Here is a 15,543-nt window from a genome sequence, read left to right on the forward strand (position 1 = left end):
ATCTGATAAACACAGAGGGCCTGATTCACAAAGCGGTGATAACTCAGTTATCACGCATAAAAAAAGACTTTAGGCGTGATAACCTTTGCACCACCTAGTTATCACCGATTTGTGCAGCTCTTCGCGCGAGTTTCTTCTTATCATGCCTAAACTGAGTTTAGGCGTGATAAAGGGCTTTTCCCTCGCGTGCAAACACTTTGCACCGCTTTGTGAATCAGGCCCAATGTATTCAGTCAGTGTGTGTGTGTGTGTGTGTGTTTCCTACAGATGTATCCAGTAACAAACCCACCAAAGAGATGTACAGGTCCTCTTTATTCCCAGGATTGTCCACCTAGATCCCCCATCATCTGATAAACACATAGAGACAATGTATTCAGTCAATGTGTGTGTGTTTCCTACAGATGTCTCCAGTAACAGAAACCCACCAGAGAGATGTACAGGTCCTCTTTATCCCCAGGATTGTCCACCTAGATCCCCCATCATCTGATAATCACATAGAGACATTGTATTCAGTCAGTGTGTGTGTTTCCTACAGATGTATCCAGTAACAGAAACCCAGCAGAGAGATGTACAGGTCCTCTTTATTCCCAGGATTGTCCACCTAGATCCCCCATCATCTGATAAACACATAGAGACAATGCACTCAGTCTGTGTGTGTGTTTCCTACAGATGGATCCAGTAACAGGTCCTCTTTATTCCCAGGATTGTCCACCTAGATCCCCCATCATCTGATAATCACATAGAGACAATGTATTCAGTCAGTGTGTGTGTTTCCTACAGATGTATCCAGTAACAGAAACCCAGCAGAGAGATGTACAGGTCCTCTTTATTCCCAGGATTGTCCACCTAGATCCCCCATCATCTGATAAACACATAGAGACAATGTATTCAGTCAGTGTGTGTGTTTCCTGCAGATGTATCCAGTAACAGAAACCCACCAGAGAGATGTACAGGTCCTCTTTATTCCCAGGATTGTCCACCTAGATTCCCTATTATCTGATAATCACATAGAGACAATGTATTCAGTCAGTGTGTGTGTTTCCTACAGATGTATCCAGTAACAGAAACCCACCAGAGAGATGTACAGGTCCTCTTTATTCCCAGGATTGTCCACCTAGATCCCCCATCATCTGATAAACACATAGAGACAATATATTTAGTCAGTGTGTGTGTCTCCTACAGATGTATCCAGTAACAGAAACCCACCAGAGAGATGTACAGGTCCTCTTTATTCCCGGTATTGTCCACCTAGATCCCCCATCATCTGATAAACACATAGAGACAATGTATTCAGTCAGTGTGTGTTTCCTACAGATGTATCCAGTAACAGAAACCCACCAGAGAGATGTACAGGTCCTCTTTATTCCCAGGATTGTCCACCTAGATCTCCCATTATCTGATAAACACATAGAGACAATGTATTCAGTCAGTGTGTGTGTTTCCTACAGATGTATCCAGTAACAGAAACCCACCAGAGAGATGTACAGGTCCTCTTTATTCCTGGGATTGGCCACAGGAAGACCCCACCATCCCCCAGCATGATCAGGTAGGTGGAACTGAGGTTCAGCAGAGACCCCAGACTGTGTGACACTGTTCCCTTCTGTGTACGCTGTCATCTGTGTTCACAAGATGGAAGAATGAACACAAAGGATAATTGGCTATTAGGTGCATGCAAAGTATATTTTATTTAGCAGATTAACTCATAACAGCACTAAAGTGCAACGTGCAAAACTAACTCATTTAGTGACACCCATATATAAAAAAGCTTGACACATACATGTAAAAATAGTGGGGGAGTGATGGGGGGAGGGGAATGCTGTACCCCTTATACAAGTCAGAGGCTGCAGCTCTCTGGATGGAGATGTAAGGTGAGAGACCTCTGGAGACAGCTGTGTCAGCTGATAACACTTCAGTTATAGATGATATCAGGTAACTGGTGTGGGAAAGCTGTCTCCTTCTGGGTCAGTGAGTGGGAGCCATTCGTATGTCCCTTACATTCACCATCACGTGTCAGCAGCTGTGGACTTCATCCATAGGAGCAGCAACACTGCTAGACAAGAGAAGAACCGAACATTTATTTTGTGTTTTTCCCTTGGTGTGCCAGAGCTGCAGACAGCAATAGGAAGGGAGGGGGGTAGCCCTAGACCACCAGGGAAGCTGTAATGGGGAGGGGGTAGCCCTAGACCAACAGGGAAGCTGTAATGGGGAGGGAGGGGGGTAGCCCTAGACCACCAGGGAAGCTGTAATGGGGAGATGGGTAGCCCTAGACCAACAGGGAAGCTGTAATGGGGAGGGAGGGGGGTAGCCCTAGACCACCAGGGAAGCTGTAATGGGAATGGGGGTAGCCCTAGACCACCAGGGAAGCTGTAATGGGGAGGAGGGTAGCTCTAGACCACCAGGGAAGCTGTAATAGGGAGGGGGTAGCCCTAGACCATCAGGGAAGCTGTAATGGGGAGGGGGGGAGGTAGCCCTAGACCACCTGGGAAGCTGTAATGGGGAGGGGGTAGCCCTAGACCACCAGGGAAGCTGTAATGGGGAGGGAGCCCTAGACCACCAGGGAAGCTGTAATGGGGAGGGGTTAGCCCTAGACCACCAGGGAAGCTGTAATGGGAAGGGGGTAGCCCTAGACCACCAGGGAAGCTGTACTGGGAAGGGGGTAGCCCTAGACCACCAGGCAGGGGCGCTTCTAGCCATCTTGGCACTCCAGGCGAGAAAACCTGTGGTGCCCCCCCCCCCCCCCCCCATGGTGCCCCGACACGCTCCCCCATCCTTCCCCTTGTGGTGCCTCCCTATGAAAATAATCGTGATGCGGCTGCGTTTCACTGGAAAATAATCGTAATTCAGCTGCCGCCCTGCTCTGCATGCCACAGACCCCGCGGGCTGAGTCCTAGGTTTGAACATTGGTTAGGGCAAAATCTGCATGGAGTTACTATCTTCCCCAGGAATTCATTTAGGCACTTCATATTCCCCAACATCCCTAAAACACACTAACAAGTCAACTGGTTTCCCCCAAAACAATCCTATATTGAGAATATTAGACTTTAACTATGGTGGGATTAGATTGTGAGCTCCTCTGAGGATAGTCAGTGACATGACTATGTAGTCTGTAATGTGCTGCAGGAGATGTCAGTGCTATATAAATTAATAATAATAATAATAATAATATAGTAGGACATTAGACTATGACTATGGCAGGATTAGATTGTTGGCTCCTCTGAGGACAGTCAGTGACATGGCTATGTACTCTGTAATGTGCTACGGAAGATGTCAGTGCTATATAAATACATAATAATAATATAGTAGGACATTAGACTATGACTATGGTAGGATTAGAGTGTGAGCTCCTCTGAGGACAGTCAGTGACATGACTATGTACTCTGTAATGTGCTGCAGAAGATGTCACTGCTATATAAATACATAATATGGTAGGACATTAGACTATGGCTATGGTAGGATTAGAGTGTGAGCTCCTCTGAGGACAGTCAGTGACATGACTATGTACTCTGTAAAGTGCTGCAGGAGATGTCAGTGCTATAAAAAAAACTTAATTATCACTTGTATATGAACAATTATCCATTATTGTACCTTTGTAAGAACCTTATAAACCACTGGGAGATCTACAATTACCAGCATTTCTTTGTGAAGATGAACTATAATTCCATACATGACACATACATAATCACAGTAGGACATGCTGGTACCTGTAGTTCCCCAGTGTGCACTGCAGTCTATGATTTGGTTAAAGAATAGGCAGCCTGATCAGCATCTTATACAGCAAGTCACTCTATTCACATCCTGATGACCTGGTCTCCCGCTGTGCTTCCCCCTCCCTGAGCTGCAGCCAGAATTTAACCTTTTGTGTGCTCAATCAGTGACTAAAGCTTTTCATTTAGCTAGTAGTCCTGCTATTCACACGGTACCTTATCAGTCTGGAAGCCATCACATTCAGGTGATAGGGTCTGGTGAGGAAATGCAAATGTCCCTAGTGCTGCAAAGTCAGTGCCCAGTAACGTAACTGTCTGGGGATTGATTTTCTCTAGCTGGAGCTCTGCACTCCTGGCATGTCTTGCATGCCTTGTTATTACCTCCTCCAAGGCTCCAACAGACATGCTCTTCTGCTGTGTTTACTTTTCCTCTTTGGCACAGGGAGGGGTGGAGGGCCTCCAGCAGTCACACAGACACTCTAGATCTGGAGATAACACTAACATTAGGGAATGCCATACAAAGTGTTGTAGACAAAAGGTTTGTAGATTCCTTATTTGAGGCTGAGCAGCAAAGACTTTCATTAGAACTTTTTATCTCCGTTCCCTAATTTTTCAGTCTCTAAGGACAGGAAAAATAAACTTTTTCTTCCCTCAAAGCGCCTGCCATAAATCTGGCGTTCTAGGCAATTAGCTGGTCAGCTGGTCTCTAGGAGCGCCTCTGCCACCAGGGAAGCTGTAATGGGGATGGGGGTAGCCCTAGACCACCAGGGAAGCTGTAATGGGGAGGGGGGCTTGACCTGGACCACCAGGGAAGCTGTATTGCGGGGCACTAAACACTACCAGGGAAGATATAATGGGGAGGGACACCACAGAACAATATAAGGAGGGCGCACGCCACATGTAACATTAGGGTGTGGCTAAAGGTGTGATGGGGCGGAGCTTAGTTTCCCTTTTTGCTGGGTCCTAAAGTCAGGAGGTATGTAAATGATTTTTTCCTAACACTGATGGGAAATATTGATTAGGCATGACAGAAAATGACTGTGGGTTGGGGGCGGGGCAGGAGGCCATAGCGTTGCACTACATTGAACAGTGTAATGCTGAAGTCTGATTTTCAATACATTTCATGCTGGAATCTATTAAGCATCAATGTGCCGTGTGTGGAAGGAACACATCAGAATCTGATTGGTATCAGTGAGGGATCGATTGAATAGGCAGATTGCCTCATAATGGATCAGTGTATGGCTACCTTTACAATAAGACAGGGAAAAACATCTCAGACATAACTGAAGTTTAACCCTTCGCCTGCCAAGCACATGCCTAGTACAGTATGGCAGGCAAAGGCTCCTATTGCCAACAACGTACCTAGTGGGTTTGGGCATTTCTTTATCTGGGAAGAAGTGAGGAGGGGGGCTGACATCATTGTGAAAGGAAGTGGACCCTTGTAAGACCACCCAAGGCCTGGTCAGGGGTTCAGCCTGGACCTCTGCTGCACCAGGAGTCTGCTCATAGCAAATAACACACAGGATGGTGCAAATAAACAGACTGTTTATCTGGGCATGGAACAGCCCTCATTATACTTACTATGATGTACAATGTAATTACTTACACATGTGTAAATGCATAAATGGCATAGACTTCAGTATACAGATATTGCAGAGACTTATACATAAAATAGCAGCAGGATTTGTAAGATGCAATATGACTTGTACAGAGGAAAAGGAGTGATAGAAGTAAAGGAAATGGTATGCAGGTGCGCGCTGCTGTGGTTAAGCTATTTCCTGTGCTGGCAGCGTGCCCAGAATATTTGGTGAGCCGTTTATCAGAAAAGCAGAACTAGGACAGTGCAGTGATCTGCAAACTTGGCTCTCCAGCTGTGAAGGAACTACAAGCCCCACAATGCATTGCAGGAGTCTGACAGCCACAGTCATGATTCATAAAGGCAAATGCATTGTGGGAATTGTAGTTCCTTAACAGCTGGAGAGACAAGTTTGCAGATCACTGAACTAGGACAACGTAAGCCTTGCAGTTTCCTGCCTCACAGAACTCCTGCAGTAAACAACTACAAAGAGGAAAACTAAGCTGATATGAAAACCTGAAGCTGGAGCAATAGACACGCTTTCAATATATATGTATATCTGTAATTTAAAATGGGTGATAGGAGAAACAAAATGGCTGCTGTGTACAAGATGGATGACAGACATAAGGCCGATATCCTTTCCATTCCTCCCTCCCTCTCCATGCTCCTCCCTCCTGTGCCCCCTGCAGAGCAATCAAATACAACTAGAACTACATGGCTGGCATTTTGGTTTCAAAGTGTCACACATGTGATGTCATATCTGACACATGCTCAGCCTATACCAGGCATGGGCAAACTCGGCCCTCCAGCTGTTATGGAACTACAAGTCCCATTATGCATTTGCCTTTATGATTCATGACTGTGGCTGTCAGACTCCTGCAATGCATTGTGGGACTTGTAGTTCCTTAACAGCTGGAGGGCCAAGTTTGTCCATGCCTGGTCTATACCAACCAAACATACATACAGTAGAGCCTTAGTTTGTGAGCATAATTTGTTCGGGCAGAGCATTTTCTAGACTAAAATGCACCCAGGGCGAGGGTGTAAAGATTGTGCTCCCCGTGGAGCCAGGTATAGGTGTCCGCAGTATAGGTTAGCCAGGTCTAGTTACACTCAGTATAGGTAGCTAGCTATAGGTCCCCCCAGTATAGGTAGCCAGGTATTGGTGCCCCAGTTTTATTGCCCCCAGTATAGGTTAGCCAGGTAGGTGCCTCCAGTATAGGTTAGATTGGTAGGTGCCCCCAGTACAGGTTAGCTAGGTGGGTGCCTCCAATATCGGTAGCCAGAATAGTTGCCCCCAACATAGGTTAGATAGGTAGGTGCCCCCTGTATAGGTTAGTTAGGAAGGTGCCTCCAATATAGATAGTCAGTATAGTTGCCACCAGGATAGGCAAGCTAGGTAGGTGCCTGCAGTATAGGTTAGATAGGTAGGTGCCCCCAGTATAGGTAAGATAGGTAGGTGCCTCCAGTATAAGTTGGATAGGTAGCTGCCCCCAGTTTAGGCTAGATAGGTAGGTGCCCCCAGTACAGGTTAGATAGGTAAGTGACCCTAGTATAGGTTAGATAAGTAGGTGCCCGCAACATAGGTTAGATAGGTAGGTGCCCCCAGTATAAGTTGGATAGGTAGGTGCCCCCAGTATAGGTTAGATAGGTAGGTGCCCACAACATAGGTTAGATAGGTAGGTGCCCCTACTGTAGGCTAGATAGGTAGGAGCCCTCAGTACAGGTTAGATAGGTAATTGCCCCCAGTACAGGTTAGATAGGTAGGTGCCCCCAGTAGAGGCTAGATAGGTAGGTGCCCCCAGTACAGGTTAGATAGGTAGGAGCCCCCAGTGTAGGTTAGATAGGTAGGTGCCCCCAGTATAGGTTAGATAGGTAGGTGCCCCCAGTATAAGTTGGAGAGGTAGGTGCCCCAGTACAGGTTAGATAGGTAGGTGCCCCCAGTAGAGGCTAGATAGGTAGGTTCCCTCAGTGCATGTTAGATAGGTAGGTGCCACAGTACAGGTTAGATAGGTAGGTGCCCCCAGTAGAGGCTAGATAGGTAGGTGCCCTCAGTACATGTTAGATAGGTAGGTGCCCACAACATAGGTTAGATAGGTAGGTGCCCCTACTATAGGCTAGATAGGTAGGAGCCCTCAGTACAGGTTAGATAGGTAATTGCCCCCAGTACAGGTTAGATAGGTAGGTGCCCCCAGTAGAGGCTAGATAGGTAGGTGCCCCCAGTATAGGTTAGATAGGTAGGTGCCCCCAGTATAAGTTGGAGAGGTAGGTTCCCCAGTACAGGTTAGATAGGTAGGTGCCCCCAGTAGAGGCTAGATAGGTAGGTTCCCTCAGTGCATGTTAGATAGGTAGGTGCCACAGTACAGGTTAGATAGGTAGGTGCCCCCAGTAGAGGCTAGATAGGTAGGTGCCCTCAGTACATGTTAGATAGGTAGGTGCCCACAACATAGGTTAGATAGGTAGGTGCCCCTACTATAGGCTAGATAGGTAGGAGCCCTCAGTACAGGTTAGATAGGTAATTGCCCCCAGTACAGGTTAGATAGGTAGGTGCCCCCAGTAGAGGCTAGATAGGTAGGTGCCCCCAGTATAGGTTAGATAGGTAGGTGCCCCCAGTATAAGTTGGAGAGGTAGGTTCCCCAGTACAGGTTAGATAGGTAGGTGCCCCCAGTAGAGGCTAGATAGGTAGGTTCCCTCAGTGCATGTTAGATAGGTAGGTGCCACAGTACAGGTTAGATAGGTAGGTGCCCCCAGTAGAGGCTAGATAGGTAGGTGCCCTCAGTACATGTTAGATAGGTAGGTGCCCCCAGTATAGGTTCTTCTCCCTGGGGCTGCCCTCCGTGCTCCCCCCTCTGCTTCAGAGAGAGCCCAACAGGAAGCGATGTATACAGCAACTCACCTCCCTATGTTCCAATCGCCGATCACTTGCCACTGGTCTCCTCCTCTAAACAGGAAGTAGAGTGTGTATACCGCAGCTATGCAGAGGAGGAGACCAGGGGCAAGTGATCAGTGATTGGAACACAGGACGGTGAGTTGCTGTATACAGCGCTTCCTGCTGCGCTCACTCTGCAGCGGAGGAGAGAGCATGGAGGGCGGGCCGGGGAGAGGAAGGGAGGGAGAGGTCGGGCCACCCTCCCCATAACTGCAGCTCCCCCTCCATCACAGCTCCCCCCCCCCCACCCCCCCAGTGCTCAGTGTGGCCGCACAGGTTGCTCGCCCCTAGAAACGGGGCTGTGTTCGAGAAACACGCTTGTTATCCAAAGCACTTATATCAAAGCAAATTTCCCCATAAGGATTAATGGAAACTCTGATAATATGTTCCACAATCCAATAACAGTTATGGGAAAATATTTAAAGTGTAACTGTCAGGCATAAAATCAAAAATCAATTCTTTATTTGTATATGGTAAACAAGTAATAAGGATGCTAATCAGGCAATCCTAAGGTTAAAATCACTATTACTTTTCTTGTTGAGAAATGATCATTCCCCAGTTTACCTGACTCTTTGTAACGATTGGTGTTAGCAAGCACCGTTATTCTGATTATTGGTGATCTGCAGTATCAACAATAATACAGATGCTATACCTGATTATATGGTGATCTGCAGAATCACCAATAATACAAGCACAGCGTGACACAATACAATCGTACGCAAGAGGGTGCAGGGTACAATAGAGTATCTCTATAGGGCACAGAGATACAACCTCCAGCAAGCTGGAACAGCAGACAACAATAATAATATACAGTGTAAATTCAAGTCTGTGGAAATATCCACCACACCGTAATTCCTCAGAGGTGTGGTTACCTCTAAATGGGAACCCCGTGTGTGAGATCCTCCAAAAGACAGAGTGGAGGAGTCTCGGCCTCTAGCAGCAAGGGTTTGCTAGTGGCGGTCGTCTCAAGAGGCAAGCCTCTGATAGAACCCTACAGTGGGAGACGTTCCACTGAAGGGAGAAAGGTCAGACAAAATGAGGTTCGGCAACAGATCAGGCGGCAGCAGTACAGAAACGTGAGACAAGAGAATAGTCGGAAACCAAGCCAATAGTCGATAATGGTACGGGCTGGCGAAGTACAAAATCAGGAAGCAGAAGAGTAGTCAAGACAGGCACAGAATCAAACACAATAAATCAAACAGTATAATATGTGTATATATGGGCGATGAACCAATATATAACACAATATCAAATACAAGGCTGACTAGATGTGACAAGAGCCGGGGTCCTGCCGGATTATCACATGGGAACTGACTAGGTCTGAGTGCTGACACAGGGTATCGCAAACACAGACGAAGTGTGACTGAAAAGCACTTCCTTATATACTGCCTGGGAGAGAAGTCTCCACCCCAGGCAGCAACCAATCAGAGCAGGCTAAAATGTCAGCTGATCTCCAGGTCAGCTGACACGCTTTCTAAGAGTATAAAGGCGTGTCTGTCGTGCGCGCCCGCCCCCTAGAGGCAAGATGGCAGAGTCCTGGTGAGCAGCATGCTGGTGAGTTTGGAGCAGAGTGCTCGGACGGGTTTGTGCAGCGGATGCGGACGAATTCCCGCATCCCGCGTTGGAAAGTCCGCTTGCCGGATTGGATGCGACCATATTTCCGCAATCCATCCGGCGTTGCGGATTTTTCGTTACACTCTTATTTGGTATGTTGCCGCACAAAGGAAGTTGCAGGGCATGCTGGGTTGTCTTTTTTTGCTTCTGTACATTAGTTTAGTCTGAGGGGAAATAAAGAAGCAAAAAAGACAACCCAGCATGCCCTGCAACTTCCTTTGTGCGGCAACATACCAAATAAGTGTCAGGTAAACTGGGGAATGATCATTTATCAGCAAGAAATGTAATAGTGATTTTAACTTTTGGATTGCCTGATTAGCATCCTTATTACTTGTTTACCAGATAAAAATAAAGAATTGATTTTTGATTTTATGCCCGACAGTTACACTTTAATACAAAGCACTGTACTGTTTAAAGTACAAATGCAAAGAAGACTTTCACTCTGGGCCTGCAGCCATTACAGGCTGATTATGGATGCAGAAACACTGACTCCAATGTAAGCCTATGGGCCAGTGTCCACTAAACACATGGAAGGCGTGTTGCAGATTTCTGCATTGTGCATCCGTTTCCCATACAATGATATCCTATGCTGATGACCCCCAAATTTATTTTTCTGCCCTCAACCTCTCTACGTTATTGTCAAATGTCACCAACTGTCTATCTGCTGTATCTACATTCATGTCATCCCATTAACATGAAAAAGAAACAACAGAGATTGTGATATTTCCACCTTCGCTCTCTGTTCCACCTCCCATAGTCACCAGCAATGCAGAAAACACACAATAACCTCAAGTCCTAAAGCTCGCTGTCCGAGGGAAACTCTGGACTCTGAGCTCTCCTTTACACCACATATCAACACATTAACTACCTCCAGCCAGTGCTGGTCGTAATGGAGAAAGCTACGCTTACGGATCATTACGCGTAATTTTACGCTATTACGCATTACGAAATTACGCTTACGGCATAGACAGTAAATTTCGGTACATGTCCATAATTACGCATAGCACTTACGCAATTACGCGTAAGTACACCGTAGTGCAGGTTATTACGTTATAGGCTTACGCGTAAAATCCTGCTAGCAATTAATGCGTAAGGTCATGCTGCCAAGCGGAAAAGTTGACGCATGGATCAATGTTAGGTAGCCGCCGACTTTAAGGGTTAATAGCAAAGCCCCCTTAAGTGCTAAGAGCCTCAAATTTGGAGAATATATTAAGGAGATCAGAAGGAATAAGAGGAAAAAATTTTTTTTCAAAAAGACCTTATAGTTTTTGAGAAAATCGATGTTAAAGTTTCAAAGGAAAAATATATACATTTAAAAACCCGCCGACTTTAACGGTTAATAGCAAAGCCTGCTTAAAATTTAGGAACACCAAATTCACAGGGTATATTAAGGGGATCAGTGGGAATAAGAGGAAAAAATTTTTTTTCAAAAAGACCTTATAGTTTTTGAGAAAATCGATTTTTAAGTTTCAAGGGCGAAAATGTCTTTTAAATGCGGAAAATGTCAGTTTTTTTTGCACAGGTAACAATAGTGTATTTTCATAGATTCCCCCAAGTGGGAAGAGTTTTACTTACTTCGTTCTGAGTGTGGGAAATATAAAAAAAAAACGACGTGGGTCCCCCCTCCCAGACCTCTTTAACCCCTTGTCCCCCATGCAGACTGGGATAGCCAGAATGCGGAGCACCGGCCGCGTGGGGCTCCGCACCCTGACTATACCAGCCCGCATGGTCCATGGATTGGGGGGTCTCGGAAGGGGAGGGGCAGCCAAGCTTTCCCCTCCCCCTCCGAGCCCTTGTCCAATCCAAGGACAAGGGGCTCTTCTCCACCTCCGATGGGCGGTGGAGGTGGAGGCCGCGATTTCCTGGGGAGGGGTTCATGGTGGCATCTGGGAGTCCCCTTTAAAAAGGGGTCCCCCAGATGCCCACCCCCCTCCCAGGAGAAATGAGTATAGAGGTACTTGTAGTACCCCATACCCATTTCCTTTAAGAGTTAAAAGTAAATAAACACACAAACACATAGAAAAAGTATTTTAATTGAACAAAAAACATAACCACGAAAAAAGTCCTTTAATATTCTTAATTAACCATTAATACTTACCTGTCCCTTTAAAAGCCAGTTCCCACGCAATATCCTCGGAAATATACTAATCAGTTACAATGTAACAAAGTTATTCAATGTAACAACTTTGTTACATTGTAACACCACCGCACCCGACGTCACTCACCGCCGCCGCCGCCGCCACGTCTGCGCTGCAGGACCCGACAGAGCTCTGAGCTATAGCTCAGAGCTCTCTAAGCATCTTTGTATTTGGGCTCCAAGGAGCCCCATTGGTCCTTAGCAGACCAATGGGGTTCCTTCTGATTTGAAGGAACCCCATTGGTCTGCTAAGGACCAATGGGGCTCCTTGGAGCCCAAATACAAAGATGCTTTGGAGAGCTCTGAGCTAATATAGCTCAGAGCTCTGTCGGGTGAAGGGACGCTAAGTCCCCGCCGGCTCCGCTGCCCTCCCCGCCTCTCCCACATGTCACCTATATACATGCTGGCACCCATGGGTGCCAGCATGTATATGGGTGACAGGTGTGGGCGGAGTGGACGGCGGGAGCCGGCGGGGACTTAGAGTGTATGCGGCGGCCGGCGGGTGAGCGGCGAGTGACGTCGGGTGCGGTGGTGTTACAAAGTAACAAAGTTGTTACATTGTAATAACTTTGTTACATTGTAACTGATTAGTATATTTCCGAGGATATTGCGTGGGAACTGGCTTTTAAAGGGACAGGTAAGTATTAATGGTTAATTAAGAATATTAAAGGACTTTTTTCGTGGTTATGTTTTTTGTTCAATTAAAATACTTTTTCTATGTGTTTGTGTGTTTATTTACTTTTAACTCTTAAAGGAAATGGGTAAGGGGTACTACAAGTACCTCTATACTCATTTCTCCTGGGAGGGGGGTGGGCATCTGGGGGACCCCTTTTTAAAGGGGACTCCCAGATGCCACCATGAACCCCTCCCCAGGAAATCGCGGCCTCCACCTCCACCGCCCATCGGAGGTGGAGAAGAGCCCCTTGTCCTTGGATTGGACAAGGGCTCGGAGGGGGAGGGGAAAGCTTGGCTGCCCCTCCCCTTCCGAGACCCCCCAATCCATGGACCATGCGGGCTGGTATAGTCAGGGTGCGGAGCCCCACGCGGCCGGTGCTCCGCATTCTGGCTATCCCAGTCTGCATGGGGGACAAGGGGTTAAAGAGGTCTGGGAGGGGGGACCCCACGTCGTTTTTTTTTTATATTTCCCACACTCAGAACGAAGTAAGTAAAACTCTTCCCACTTGGGGGAATCTATGAAAATAAAACACTATTGTTACCTGTGCAAAAAAAACGGACATTTTCCGCATTTAAAAGACATTTTCGCCCTTGAAACTTAAAAATCGATTTTCTCAAAAACTATAAGGTCTTTTTGAAAAAAAATTTTTTCCTCTTATTCCCACTGATCCCCTTAATATACCCTGTGAATTTGGTGTTCCTAAATTTTAAGCAGGCTTTGCTATTAACCGTTAAAGTCGGCGGGTTTTTAAATGTATATATTTTTCCTTTGAAACTTTAACATCGATTTTCTCAAAAACTATAAGGTCTTTTTGAAAAAAATTTTTTTCCTCTTATTCCTTCTGATCTCCTTAATATATTCTCCAAACTTGAGGCTCTTAGCACTTAAGGGGGCTTTGCTATTAACCCTTAAAGTCGGCGGCTTTTTTATATTATACGGGAGCGTAATATTACGCGATTACGGCAGACTGTGTAATTTCAATGGGAGTTTACTGTCTTACGCGTAATTTGTTACGCGTAAAACGTAACCCTGCGATCTACGCGTAATTAATTACGCGTAATACCGTAACCTTACACGTAACGCTTACGGTGCATTTGTAGGGAATTACGATGCGTAATTACGCTAATGCGTAATTTCGGCCCAGCACTGCCTCCAGCTACTTCCATATCAAAACCATTCGCAGAATCCATCCCTTCCTCTCACAAGAGTCAACCAAAATGCTTGTCCATGCTGTAATCCTGCCTAGATTAATGTAACGCCTTGTAAGAGGAAGGAATTACATTGGTTTATAGCTAGCTGTCACAGTGTGCTCCAGGCCTCTGCTCCCATTAGCCTCAGTCTCTCTTCATATCCTCATCCATCTACCCAGTGGTGTAGCTGAGGAGCTAGGGGCCCCAGTGCAAGTTTTACATGGGGCCCCAAGCATCTATTGATATGAAGCCCAAAAACCTATCAAGGATGCCTGCAGTGTCAGAGAGGTGTAATCAGAGTAAGGAAGCAGTTAGTTAAGGACTAACCCGTCTCAATGCACATATAAAGATGTTCAGTGTCAGCATAGCATCAGTAAAAAGCTAATAAGATGGATGAAGGAGGGCCCCTCTGGTCCAGGGGCCCCGGTGTGGTCACAATCTCTGCAACCCCTATTGCTACACAACTGCATCTACCACTACCAGCACTGCTGTAACATCACAGGAATGGTAACAGTGGGAGGGGTTGCCTCAGTCTCCGCCTCTCCTCATATCCTCATCCATCTACCACTACCAGCACTGCTGTAACATCACAGGAATGGTAACAGTGGGAGGGGTTGCCTCCGTCTCCGCCTCCCCTCATATCCTCATCCATCTACCACTACCAGCACTGCTGTAACATCACAGGAATGGTAACAGTGGGAGGGGTTGCCTCAGTCTCCGCCTCTCCTCATATCCTCATCCATCTACCACTACCAGCACTGCTGTAACATCACAGGAATGGTAACAGTGGGAGGGGTTGCCTCAGTCTCTGCCTCTCCTCATATCCTCATCCATCTACCACTCCCAGCACTGCTGTAACATCACAGAAATGGTAACAGTGGGAGGGGTTGCCTCAGTCTCCGCCTCCCCTCATATCCTCATCCATCTACCACTCCCAGCACTGCTGTAACATCACAGGAATGGTAACAGTGGGAGGGGCTGCCTCAGTCTCCGCCTCTCCTCATATCCTCATCCATCTACCACTCCCAGCACTGCTGTAACATCACAGGAATGGTAACAGTGGGAGGGGGGTGCCTCAGTCTCCGCCTCCCCTCATATCCTCATCCATCTACCACTCCCAGCACTGCTGTAACATCACAGGAATGGTAACAGTGGGAGGGGTTGCCTCAGTCTCTGCCTCTCCTCATATCCTCATCCATCTTCCACTACCAGCACTGCTGTAACATCACAGGAATGGTAACATTGGGAGGGGGATGTGAGGAGAGAAGGCCAGCTGGAGAGGAGGCAGAGGGAGGACAGGATTGCAGCACGCTGTGAGTATAGTGCACAGGTAGCTATAAACCAGCTTATTATGCTTTCCTGCAATACTCTGCATGGCCCCACCACCCACAAGTGACAGCAATGGGGAGTGCTGGGGGGAGGGGGGTCCTGTATTGGTAGTTTCACCACTGACAGCTGTATAACCTTGATTGTCCTTCCCTTATTATCTATCCAAAGACAGCAGCTTTCTGTACAGATCACATGACCACATCACTGAGGATGGAGGAGGACCAGAGTCACATGACCACATCACTGAGGATGGAGGAGGACCAGAGTCACATGACCGAGAGGATATTCAACCTCACCCTGGAAATCATCTGTCTGCTGACTGGAGAGGTGAGGAGGATTCTGGGAGGTCACCTGACATCACTCTTATCTCTATTAATAAAATACACAGGTG

General features: G+C 46.9%; 1 pseudogene; it reads left to right on the forward strand.

Moving 5' to 3' along the window:
* The window catches only part of LOC137535541 (zinc finger protein 585A-like), a 235,646-nt pseudogene that overhangs the window by 764 nt on the left and 219,339 nt on the right, over positions 1–15,543 (forward strand).

Source organism: Hyperolius riggenbachi, chromosome 10, assembly GCF_040937935.1.
Source record: "Hyperolius riggenbachi isolate aHypRig1 chromosome 10, aHypRig1.pri, whole genome shotgun sequence".
NCBI classification, from domain to species: Eukaryota; Metazoa; Chordata; class Amphibia; order Anura; family Hyperoliidae; genus Hyperolius; species Hyperolius riggenbachi.